Here is a 14,171-nt window from a genome sequence, read left to right on the forward strand (position 1 = left end):
AGGAAAAACTATTTCACTAGGAGGGAGGTGAAGCACTGGAATGGGTTACCTAGGGACGTGGTGGAATGTCCATTTTTAGAGGTTTTTAAGGCCTGGCTTGACAAAGCTCTGGCTAGGATGATTTAGTTGGGGATTGGTCCTGCTTTGAGCAGGGGGTTGGACTAGATGACCTCCTGAGGTCCCTTCCAACCCTAATCTTCTATGATTCTATAATTAGCCTTTTGGACACAGTGTCTCACTGGGAGCTCATATTCAGTTGATTATCTACCTCCTCCCCAAATCTTCTTCAGAGACACTGCTTCCCATTTTAGAGACCCCCATCATGTAAGTATGGGCTACATTCTTTGTTCCTAGATATATACATTTACATTTAGCCATATTAAATGCATATCGTTTGCTTTCACCCAGCTTACCAAGCGATCCAGGTCGCTCTGTATCAGTGACCTGTCCTCTTCATTATTTACCACTTTCCCTATTTCCTTTTTATCATCTACACACTTTATCAGTGATGAATTCATGTTTTCTTCTGGGTCATTGATAAAAATGTTAAATAGAGTAGGTCCAAGAACCAATCCTTGTATAAACTCTCTAGCCACACCCATTTGATGATGATTCTTCATTTACAATTACATTTTGAGGCCTACCAGATAGCCAGATTTTAATCCATTTCACGTTTGCCATGTTAATTGTATATTTTTCTAGTTTTTTTTAATCAAAATGTCACCCAATACCAAGTCAAGAGCGCTACAGAAGTCTAAGTGCATTACATCAACACTATCATCTTTAATCAACCATACTTGTAATGCAATCAAAAAAAGATATCAAGTTGGTTTAATAGGATCTATTTTCCATAGACCCAGGTTGATTGACATTTATTACAGTATCTTCCTTTAAATATTTACTAATTGAGTACTGTATCAGTTGCTCCATTATTTTTCCCAAGATCGATGATAGACTATGAGGCCTATAATTAACTGGGTCATCAATTAACTGGGTCATCAGCTTTTACCCTTTTTCTATATTAGCACAACATTAACTTTCTTCCAGTATTCTGGAACTTCCCCAGGGTTCCAAGACTTATTGAAAATCAACCATAACGGTCCAGCAAGCTTCTCAGCCAGCTCTTTAAAAACTCTTAGATTCAAGTTATCTGAATCTGCTGATTTAAAAATATCTAACTTTAGTAGTTGCTGTTTAACATCCTCCTGAGATATGAGTGGAATGGAAATAGTGTTATTATATGATATGACTACATCATCTGTTTTTCCCCAAATACAGAACTGAAATATTTATTGAATACTTCTGCCTTTTTTGCATTATTATTGATGATTCTATCATTTCCCCCTAGTAATGGACCAGTACCATTGATAGGATTATTTTTTTTCCTAATGTACTTTAAAAAACCCCTTTCCTTTTTAGCATACTCAGAGGAGAGCTCTGCAGTCAGCAAGCCAGAATCTTTAGCCAGGTTCTTTAAATATTAACCTGATCCTGAATAAGTAATAAGAATGTACAGTGTAATATGTTAATGTTTTAGTGTAACTTTGCCTTAATGAAAAGTTTCAAAAAAATAAAAAAACACATAGAAACAATATAACACCCCCTTCTTACTGTCCTTAACTCTGCTGGCCACAGATGTCGCCTTGTGTCCCTTTGCTTCCCTTATCAGTTTTGTACAATTCCTAGTAATGAATATAAATCAGAAGCTATCAGCTTTCTCTCATTTGTTATAAATTGTTCTTTTATTTTTATTAGCTGCCTTCACTTCCCCTCTAAACCAGATATTTTAAACCAATATGGCCTTCTTCCACAATTGTGGCTTTTTGGGGCATCTAGTAAAGTGTTCTCAAACAATTCCCAGTTATCATTCACATTTTTCTGATTAAATTCTTCCTGCCAGCTGAGCTGGCTCATAATTGTTTGCAGCTTTGTGAAATTGGCTGCTTTAAAACACCAAGTAGTTATATCACTGATCTGGACTGTATTCTGTTTGCACATTATAAATGTGATCAACATTTCGATCACTTGTTACAAGTTACCATTAATTTTTAGTTCTGGGATCAGTTCCTCTTTATTTGTCAAGACAAGGTCTAATATAGAATTCCCCTGCGTTGGATGCAACACTTTTTGAGTTAGAAAAAAGAAAAGGAGTACTTGTGGCACCTTAGAGATTAACCAATTTATTTGACAGACTCACACGGCTGTTACTCTGAAACCTGTCATTTCTGAGTTAGGAAATTGTCATCTATAATACATCAACCATGCATTTTTAACCTTAACTCTGAATATCTTGCCTTTCATCACTTGATGCCAGAGGCCTAATATTATCTTATTATAGTTTGTGTGTGTTTGTATACAGTATAAATAACAATAGATAGCCCTGAAAGGCCCATAGTGGATACACAACTGAATTTGCTCTCAAGGTTCTGCTGTTGTTCATAAACCACTCTAACCAGACTCCCACTGTTTATGATAATGAAAAGAGTCCCTAAACTGAATTGCAGCCTTGTCTAAAATACAGGACTGTCTGTGATCTCATATGTATTGGACAAGGAAGACAACAGCTAACTTGCAGGGATTAAAAAATAATAAAGCAGGTCACAATGAAAAAGCCAAAGTTATATTGCTGGAAATAGGAAGAGAGACTTAATCATAAGAAAAGGTAATAAAATAATATCTAAATCTGTCAAAAGAGCAATAGCAGGTGGAAATCTATGAATGTCCTTCTTCATAGCATCCCCCATGTATTCTGTTCTCAAGATAACTTTTTATGGCAAACAAGGAAGATCCAATTCTTGTGATTTCTGGCAAATTCAGCTATTGAGGGGAATAAGCTTATTTTATTTGCTATATTGTTTAGTTTCCTTTTTACACACACAACTTTGCTGTGTTAGCACAGTCTTGTGTTGGCGAATAGAACCTTACACTTCTAGATTCAGAGGTTCTAGAACAATTTGTACAGTGAGGGTGCTGAGAGCCATTGAACCAAACTGTAAACCCTGGATATCATGGAAACCACTTCAAGCCAGGGGGTGCGGCAGCAGCACCCCCAGTACCCCTAGTTCCAGCATCTATGTCTAGATTGCCCATTCACACTCTGCCTGGGGTGCTAGCAAATGATAGTTATTACTGTGACAAAGTAGAGTTTTTTTGTCTGTCTGAATTGTGGATGATTTTAAGAAATTGTCTAATGAAATTATGTCATGGAAAGTGTGTAGGTATGTGGCTCCACGCTGAGTTATCAGGGTTGTGTCATGTCATTGCCAGGCCAGAGTCAATGGTGAGTAATCAGCACTTGGTGATTGTTTATTCAAAGTAAAATACCTTGGGACAATGGGTTTGATCTAGCTAGGAGAAGACATTTCCTCCTCCTATGTGAAAGGAGTGGGGATGTGGAAGTAGTGGAAAGTTACCAGGAGGAGAACAAAGGAAGCAGGTGAAACCAGGAGAAGTCTATAAAGGGGTGGGGAGAGAAATGGGGACAGGAGTAGGCAGGCCACCTGTCCGGTATTAAACCAGACACCATTTTGAAGAGCGTGCCATTACGCCTCCATGCAGGGTGACCTTGCAAGCACCAGTTGTCCAAGGTCATGCTGGCAGGGGTGAGGTCATGCTGGCAGGGGCAGGCCCTCACTGTTCTTAGAAGTACCGGAATGTCCAGTATTGTGGGAATGCATGAGTACTAGATGCACCAGAGTAATATGAAGGAGGCTGCTGCTGGGGCAGGGTAGGTAATGGGGTGAGAACACAGATTATCTCCCAAGAAAAGGGTGAGCTAGTGAGGGACATTGTGCTTAGCATGTTTTATTGCTGTGTATAATCTGTTCTGTCCTGTGCTTTTCATGCTTAAATATAAGAGCATAAAGATGCTATTGGGCAACCTGTGAGTGTGTGGACTACTTCACAACTACTGAGTGTCCTTGAGAGAGTGAAACTAAACCAGAAGCTACACACCTGTTGGGTGGAGTTCTGGGAGAGAGGTGTGTTTAAGTACTGGGGAGTCAGAAGAATCTGGGCTGTGCCCAGAGAGGCTAGGTGATTGGACAGTAGGTTACAACACTAGGAAGGGTGTGTGTGTGACAGTTAGAATCACAGAAGTGTAGGACGGGAGGGACCTCAATAGGTCACTGTGTCCAGTGCCCAGCACTCAAGGCAGGACTAAGTAATAACTATACCATTCCTGACAAGTGTTTGTCTAACTTGTTCTTAAAAACCTCTAGTGACAGAGATCCCACAACCTCCCTAGGCAATTTGTTCCAGTATTTAACTACCCTGATAGTTAGAAAGTTTTTCCTAATGTCCAACCTAATCTCCCCCCCCGCTGCAATTTAAGCCCATTGCTTCTTGTCCTATCCTCAGAGGTTAAGGAGAACAACAGAAGGTCTGTGCTCTGAAGTGTGTGTTGGGACCCTGAGATGAGAGATGATGGTTGGATTCTGTTCAGCTTGAAACCCCCCAAGAAATCCAGAACACAGGGGCTTGGATTCCCTTCACAGCAATGCTGGTGGGAGGCCACAAAGAGGTGAATGCTAGATCTGTGACCATCACCAAAATTATTTGACCTATGTGAAAAGAGCTTGGTGGTTTAAATCCAATTCCCATAGGACTTGGGTTTACATCATGAAAGCCAACACCATACTTGGCACTGATTGGCACCCTGAGCAAAGTGGCCAAAGATTAATTGGGCCTGGAGACTGAACTGTCTGTTCTCACTAGTCTTTACATGTTGTAATAAACAAACAGAGACAGACTATAGTTATCTTTTGGGTACTAGATAATCTAGAGAGGTGACCACCAGTTCTTGTGGTGATAGAGATTCCACAACCTCCCTAGGCAATTTGTCCAGTTACCCCTATGAACTTCTATTTCAATCACTACTGTCTCCTTTTCTTTGGCCAATTGGAACTTTTTTTTGCTATAGCAAAATGTTGTCCTCATTCATGTCTTCACTATGTGACCAATGTTGTCCCTCTTTATTCAGAGTCATGCCTATAAAACTGTTTAATTCAACTGATGCAAAATTGGGAGGGTTCTATTTCTCACTTCTAAATTCTGCTAATTTTAACATTCCTGGCATATGTGCCTCACTCATAAAATTCAAATTCAAAATATCACTTGCAGGTGATGTAGACCTGGTTTACTTGTTAAAAGTATCCATTATTTGCAGTTTGTTATCTGAGTTATATGCCACTTGGAGATCAGGTCTTTGCAGTAAGAGCATCAAATATTGGGTTCTGGGCTGGGCTAGGTACAAAGATTTTCTAAAACAAACTTAAGAATAGATTGTGCTCTGTTTCTCCTATGTATCTTTTCTCTCGTCTTACAATGCAATGAAAAACAGCCAAACAATTGTCACAGATATGTTCTGTCCTGTCTTTGTTAGATATCAGAGAACCAGTGAAATACGGTGTTTTCCTTTTCTGCAGAAGGCAGCTCTACACTCACTGCAACTGGATTAATAAAATAGTTAAATCATATTTTAAAAGTGATGGAAATGGTGATCCATGTTTTCATGCCTGATTATGTCTGTCTTTCCAATGCCAGACATTACATTGTCCATGATTTTCCTTAAAGAAATATTGACCACAGATATATTTGGTATTAATTTTGCCACAGTTTGCCATCACACACAAATCTCTCTAGATCTATTTATAACTGTGGAGTGGGCATTTCAGCTATAGCTTTTATTTGCTCTTGGCTGTTCTCTCTCACTGCAAAACTTACCTAAGCCTCAGTCATTATGTTCTCTAGTTCAAAAAATTTAAACTTCACAATTGTTAATTATTCAAAGATCTGTGTAATTACTCCTTGAAATACTTTGGGAGCAGGACTAATATCAAACATCATTCATTTAAATCTATAATATCCAAATGTATTAAAAGTCACTGCCTTAGAGGATGACTCACCTGACTTTACCTGCCAAAATACATATTCCTCATCTAATACCAAAAGTATTTTTGCTTTTGAGAGCTTAGTTATCACTCTAACTAATTTCATCAGATAATATTCATGTTTAGTTGAATGGCTTTACTCACATAGATCAATGCATATCCAGACTTGATTTGGGTTTTCAACTACAATCCTAGCATAAACAGTCTGTAGCTTGTTCTACAATTTCAATGACTTCCAGCTTCTCTGGTTTATCTAATTAATTTTACTTCATTTGTTAAGGGATATTTGTTGGTGGCTAGATCCCTCACTGATTTGTCTGTTTACTAATTTGTCTATTTTAAGGGTATTCATTTTCCAAACAGCCTTGCAATACATCTGAGAATTCTCTTAGCATGTTTCCTTTGCTCTCTGTATGTGATTCTATGACATTTAAGGCAAAAACCTTTTTAAGATGACTTCTTAGGAAGATTTTTTTTAGTCCTAAAATGTGCATTTACTGTTTGGAAAATTGTTAAGTTGTAGGTCTCAGAGTAACAGCCGTGTTAGTCTGTATTCGCAAAAAGAAAAGGAGTACTTGTGGCACCTTAGAGACTAACCAATTTATTTGAGCATCCGATGAAGTGAGCTGTAGCTCACGAAAGCTCATGCTCAAATAAATTGGTTAGTCTCTAAGGTGCCACAAGTACTCCTTTTCTTTTTGTTAAGTTGTAATAACTACTTGCTCTTTATTTACCCTCAAAGCACATGGGTTTCTGTCTATACTTGTAGATTTGCTTATGTTATGGCTTCATTCTTTGAGGAAGGCTTGGCGTGTCAGTTGTGACATGTGTGCCAGTTTTGTCATGTTTGGGATATTCAGTTCCAAAAGCATTGATTTAAGATATAGACTTATATAGTAGGATAAAATTGAAAAAGGGTAATAAGAAAAACCCCTGTATATTGCTTATTTTCTTCACTTTGTTGTTTGTATAAAATCTCTATATTACTCATGAGACATGGTAACGTTCAGCTGGCAAAACAAAGGTGTCCCATTTTCATTTCATAGTCTGTTCTTTCCTAATGAGAGGCTCCTTCTAAGACCTTGACAGATCCATATCCTGCCCAGTGCCAGCCCACAGCCTTGGCCTGTCTCTGCTCCCGCTGATGTCAGTGGTCAAGCTCCCACTGGCCTCAGTGGGAGTAGGACCAGGTCAATGCTGAGCACTTGAAAATCCTACCCTCGGCTCACATGCTGTGGACCTGAAGAGGCCTGTTCCCAGGCACTAGGACAGTGTGATTTGTAGGCCCACAGATCTGCAGATGTGTGCTTTTCCACCAGGGATTCTCTGGGGCTGGATAAGCTGCCAGGTATTAAGGGGTATTGAGATATTACCCTCAACATCAGAGGAGTGCTAACACAGGCTGTATGAGGAATTATAATGTGATGCAAAAGAGATAAGATGTACATGATGATACATAACCCTCAAATCAGTCATGTATCTAGACCAAAGTAAATGTCTCTAAATGTTGTAGTCTTGAGGTAAACCCTATTTTCTTTTGCATCCCACAATTCAAGGTTTCTCTCCCATCTCACCCATGATTAAAATGGATATGAATGAGTAGAGAAAGTTAGAAGCCCACAGGAATAAAGGAAATCTATAGAAAGTGTTAGTAAGCTCTGCAGGGATTTCTCCCCATACCTTTGAAATTTCACCAGGGGATTTTTCTTTGGTTTTCTATTGTAGCTGGCACAACTCAGTTCCAGACATTTTGTAAGACACAGAGTGGAAGGATATTCCAGAATTATTAATTATCTTATGACACTGAACTGTCTTTGCTGCTTGACCAAATTTTATCTAAGAATAAATCCCAGGATTCCATCTCACTTAGTCAAATAAATGAACTCATGCTCAGTATTTTAGACTAACTCCTGTTCTAGTACTCTAATTCCTACAACCTTTTAAAATTTAGAACTTTGATCTTTCTAAACCAAATTTGAATGAAGTGATGAAAAACATTGAGCCAAATTCTCTGATCTTGCTGAACTGTGTATGGCACAGTCTTTGGGTGGGGGAGAAAAGAGGGCTTTAAGACACCTTTATGGCTTCCTGGGGCTGTTTAGCCTGCTCTGCTTTTCTCTTGGCTGCCTATGACCCCAAGTGGCTGATCCATCATCTGGTGATTGCCATGTCCTAGCCATGTTTCTGTCCCCCCAAATATGTTCTCTATACTAGGGGCCATGCAGTGGGTGACACAGAAGCTGTATTCTGGTCTTTTTACTACTGGACTATTCTCCTACACAGGGGAGATTCCCTGCTGGCCAAGTAAGCTGGCTTTAAGGCTTCTTTGCACTTCACTGTATTCATTTCCCTGGATTGTCATGCCAACCACATTATGCCCCCCCCTTTGTTTCCCTCCATTGGCTCCCCTGGTCAAACATTAGCTCCCAGTCTTTGTCTCAAGGGCCCCTCACCATTTAGCCCAATGCTATCTATTCGTTTGTTGAACTGTTGACCCTCAACATCAGAGGAGTGAGGTTCTGGAACAGCCTCCCAATAAGAGTTGTGGGGTCAAACCACTTAGTTTTATTAGAGCTGGACAAATTTATGACTGAAATTGTATGACAGGTTTACTTGTGATGCTGGGGAGCAAGGCTCAACTGTCCTGGGGCTCACTTCCAGTTGATAGCTTATGTTCCTAAAACTCATGCTTCAGGGTTTGAGTCGGCCACCAGCAGGGGTCAGGAACAGAGGTATTTTTATCCTCTTCCTCTGAAGTATGAGGGACAGCCATGACTGGGTTCTGCGGTGACACTGAACATTCTCTCTCTCTCAAGTGCTTGGCTGGCTGGTTCTTACTCACATGCTCAGGGTCTAACTGATTGCCATATGTGGAGCTGGGAAGGAATTTCCCCCCAGGTCATATTGGCTGCAACCTTGGGGAGGTTTTGTCTTCCCCTGCAGAGTGTGGGTATGGATCATTTGCCAGGATTATCTGGGTATATCTCATTTAATCATTTCCCTGCCATTCCAGGGGCCTTGGCACTGGGGCACCTCGATGCCTCTGGCACTTAATGTCTCGTCTCCTGTGGGTCCCATTTACTCTGGTGTCATTTCTAGTGTAGGGTTTAAGTGTGAAGGTGCTGGAGGGTATTGGTGGCCTCTGATATACATGTGGTCAGACTAGATGATCTAGTGGTCCCTTCTGGCTTTAAATTCTATGACTGACTCACCATTCATTCAACCCTCATTTTATCCCCTTCTAAATCCTTCCTCAAAACTTGTCTCATCTGTGATCCCTACTATTAAAGTCACAGGGCAAGCTATGGTTTAGATCTCTTTGTGTTCCTTTTGAGTGCACATCTCTGGGGCAGCTTTCACTACCGTCCCTCCTCTCTGGGTGGAACCACATGGCTTCACTGCTCTTGGAGTGGATCCCTGGGCTGCAGCTCTTCTGTTTACCAATTGTGAGTGATATCACGACAAGTATAACTGTGTTTGGCACCTGTAAACCCTTTTCCTCCAGGTGCCTACGACCAGCAGCTGATTAAAGTGATCGAAAAACAGCTTCTCCAAAACCCAGCATTATTTATTCACTTATGGCTATATAGCAAGCAGAGAAAAGAGATAAAACAACAAAAAGCTTATCTGACTTGGTCTTACCTAAACCTTATTCTTTCCTTGCAAATTTTGGGTAGGTTCCATTCAGCCCAGACCCCTTCCTTCTGGGCTGGGAGAGAGGAACAAACTCTGACACATTCTCTGTGTCCCTCTGTCAGACTTATTTCCAACTCCTGCTGCTTCCTACTCACACCCCTTCCTCCTGAGGCTGGGATCTGTAATGGTTTAGTTCCCCTTTGATCCTAGGCTCTGGCTTTGAGAAAAGTAATTCTGCTAGCTTGTCTGGAGCTGGGCTGATAGCCATTCCCCAATTAATAGCCCTCCACTGTTCCCTTATGGACCCTGAGTATTGTCTCTGAAGGTAACTTATCTCTGCCATTGTTTCCTTTCCTGTTTGTTTCCCCCTAACAAACTCCTTTGATTTTACTATGTGCAGTGAGGCAGAATAATATCAAGCAGGTAAACTGAAGGACATATGATATTCATAAAAATATAGATATCTCCCTCATTCTCCACACCATTCCCATCTACCCTGGTTAGTCAAATGGAAAGCTGTAATATCTGCTTGTCTGCTAAGCTCTGCTTTACTGTTACCTCGTCCTACCAACCCATTTGTGCAAAGTTTGTCTACAGTGCCTTGTCGAACATGTAGACTGAGAATTCCCTGGGGCAGGAACTGTCTTCTTTTCTTGCGGGTACAGTACCTCACACAATGAGGACTTACCCTCAGATGGGGTTTCTAGACACTGCCACAATACAACTAAATAAAGGGTGGTGCAAAGCAACCAAAACAGAGCAGCTCATCTGGTTCAGTGTTTTTAATACTTTGAATAACTCAATAACAGCTGAATGGAATTTTCCCAGACTGTCCACAAAACGCCTGCCTGAAATAAGAGGCAGGAGGAGAATTTAAGACCAATGGAAATATTACTCCAAAGAGTTTTATAAGCACCTGAAAATTAGGTCTTATGATGAAAATACCTTGTCACCTTGAACTCTAGTGTCATGGGTGTGTTTGTAAGGAAAACCTTTCTACCTTGGTGATATGCAATATTATTACTAAACATCATTTCTTATAAAGAGAGGAAAGAAATGCAAACCCCTCCTGCTATATCATGACACATTGTACAAAGCATGCCATAGCTGTAGTTCCCAAAAGACAACAGATTCTTTTCCACTTGTCATTCCATGTAAACAGAATTTTACTGAATGGTTCATTAAACTTCTTCACTGTTCTTTACATAGGATTTTCTGACATTTATAAAACTGGCAGCAAGATAATGTAGATGGATGACTAAACTCTTTACAAGTTTCATACTCCAGATATTCCAAGTCTTCGTTGTGAAGGCAGAGGTAAGTGAAAGACTCATTGTTATACTGTAGCTGTATGTCTGTCCATTATATGTATTTAAAAAGACACAGCTGTGTGTGACACAGGTCAACTGAATACATCCTTTATCTTTGTGCCTGCGTGGTGTGTTCATTTCACTGTCAGCTGAAGCACAAAATGGATTGCTCTCATTACCACAAGAATGAAACTCAATTAAAATAGACTCTTTTGCCATGAGTACTTAAAATAACAGGAGTCTCATCAGTTTGAGAATTCTGGATGACATCAGCAAATTTGTACTCCTGGGGGAATTCTGCACCACTGTGCAGAATTTGTATCCCCCACAGATTTCTTTGCTTCCCCGCAGAAAAATGATGGGGAAGCAAATTTCTGATGGGGAAGCAAAGGGAAGACACAAGAGCGGTCATGCGACCCTCCCCGCACTATGTTTCAGGAGCCCAGGGCAGCCAGCAGAGAGGTAAATCACTGTGGGGCAGGAGGCTGGACTGGAGAAGACCTGGCTGGTGGCTCCTACCCTGCGCTGGTCTCAGCTGCTAGTCCTGACTAGGATGGGGAGGACAGAACTTCCTCTTCCCTTGCTCGGCATCCAAGGACGGGTCAGACCCACCCCCAGATTTCTCCCCAGGCTGAAGGAAACTCTGCAAACTCCCCCTGCTTCCTGTGCCTATCGTTCCTCAGCTGCAAGGGGAGGCATCCATGTACATGGAGCTGCTTCCCCATTCACCCAACCCCCTCATACTCAGATCCTCCTGATGAGCCTCACCCCCCCACACACTAAGAACCCCCCCAAAATCCCCATTCCCCCTGCACCTGGACCACCCCGATCAGCCACCTGCACCTGGATCCTCCCCCACCAAGCCCCAACCAGCTGCATCTGGCCCCCACACTGAGCCCCCTGCACCCATACCCCCCTGCCAAACTCTATCCCCACCACATCCAGATTTTCCCCTGCCTCACTGAGGCCCATCCACCTTCACCTGGACCCCCCTCCAGAGTCCCATTACCGTTGCACCCAGAACCCCCCAACAAGGCATTGTCCTCAAATATGAAATAGCTATGGGTGAGGACAAAGTCACAAAATTCAGCCACCAGGTTTGCCGTGACATTATCAGGGATATTGTTCCTGACGGCTTGTAGTCCATCTTTGTGTGGAATATTGGTGTAGAGGGCTTGATTACAGACCTAAAAGTAGCAATTCTTCAACAAAAAAACTTCACAAACAGACTCCAACGAGAGACTGCTGAATTGGAATTAATTTTCAAACTGGATACAATTAACTTAGGCTTGAATAAAGACTGGGAGTGGATGTGTCATTACACAAAGTAAAACTATTTCCCCTTGTTTATTTTCCCTCCTACTGTTCTTGTCAACTGCTGGAAATGGCCCATCTTGATTATCACCACAAAACGTCCCCCCCACCCTCCCCCCCAGTCCCCTGCTGGTAATAGCTCACCTTTCCTGATCACTCTTGTTACAGTGTGTATGGTAACACACATTGTTTCATGTTCTCTGTATATATAAAATCTCCCCACTATATTTTCCACTGTATGTATCTGATGAAGTGAGCTGTAGCTCAAGAAAGCTTATGCTCTAATAAATTTGTTAGTCTCTAAGGTGCCACAAGTACTCCTTTTCTTTTTATTGATTTTAGTGGGATTTGAACTGGGGTATTTGAGAACTGAACTGGATATTTTTGTGTTTTTCTCTATTTTGCTGCCAGTTCTACACACAAAACAACTGTCTCCTTGTAAGCAATTGATTTCACAGAGAACCCACAAACACCTGGCTGGGTTTTGTGCCCAATCCTAGTCCCAAACACAGGTTAGGGTAGTCTAAGGGCTGCTCTAATTTATGCCATCTGGAAATAGTCGCCAAGAAACCATATGTCCTCTGGGGATTACCAGAGCACACTGCACTCAAGTCTCTCCCTGATACACCTGGGCTCTGAGTGGAGGGAGGCACTGACTGATATAAGGGTGGTGGGAAAGGAGGTGAAGATTGCTAGACTTCCATACAGCAGGGGTATCCCCAGCAGGAAGTTTGCAGCCAGTCACTATTCCCTTTGCACCAGGGGAAAAGAGTGGGGTAGAGGATCTGCATACACTGTATTTAGACCAAACACACACTCTCCCGGAGGGGTTGACTCTGGTCATTCAAACAACAGTGAAATGTAAAATTAGGACTAAGTATAGATCTGCCCTAACTTTCAACCCTAAACATGACTATTCCTAGGGTTTCCATTAGAGCTGTCAAGCAATTAAAAAAAATAATCGCAATTCATTGCACTGTTCAACAATAATAGAATACCATTTATTTAAATATTTTTGGATGTTTTCTACTTTTCAAATTTATTGATTTCCGTTACAACACAGAATACAAAGTGTACAATGCTCAGTTTATATTTATTTTTTATTACAAATATTTGCACTATAAAAAAACAAAATAAATAGTATTTTTCAATTCACCTAATACAAGGCTGTCATGAAATCTCTTTATCATGAAAGCTGAACTTACAAATGTAGAATTATGTACAAAAAAACTGCATTCAAAAATAAAACAGTGTAAAATGTTAGTGTCTGCAAGTCCACTCAGTCCTACTTCTTGTGCAGCCAGTCGCTCAGACAAACAAATTTGTTTACATTTGCAGGAGATAATGCTGCCCACTTCTTGGTTACAATGTCACCTGAAAGTGAGAACAGGCAGTCTCATGGCACTGTTGTAGCTGGCATTGCAAGATATTTATGTGCCAAATGCACTAAAGATTCATATGTCCCTTCAAACTTTAGCCACCATTCCAGGCGACATCCGTCCTTGCTGATGACAGTAACAATCCAAAGCAGTGCGGACTGACACGTATTCATTTTCATTATCTGAGTCCGATGCCACCAGTGGAAGGTTGATTTTCTTTTTCGGTTCGGGTTCTGTAGTTTCCTTATTTGAGTGTTGCTCTTTTAAGACTTCTGAAAGCATGCTCCACACCTCATCCCTTTCAGATTTTTGAAGGTACTTCAGATTCTTAAACCTTGGGTCAAGTGCTGTAGCTATCTTTAGAAATCTTATATTGGTACCTTCTTGTGTTTTGTGAAATCTGCAGTAAAAGTGTTCTTAAAATGATGTGCTGGGTCATCATCCGAGACTGCTATAACATGAAATATATGGCAGAATGCGGGTAAAACAGAGCAAGGGACATACAATTCTTGCCCAAGGAGTTTGGTCACAAATTTAATTAATGCATTATTTTTTTTAATGAGCGTCATCAGCATGGAAGTATGTCCTCTGGAATGGTGGCCAAAGCATGAAGGGGTAAATGAATGTTTAGCATATTTGGC

This window comes from Eretmochelys imbricata, chromosome 7, assembly GCF_965152235.1.
Source record: "Eretmochelys imbricata isolate rEreImb1 chromosome 7, rEreImb1.hap1, whole genome shotgun sequence".
NCBI lineage: Eukaryota > Metazoa > Chordata > Testudines > Cheloniidae > Eretmochelys > Eretmochelys imbricata.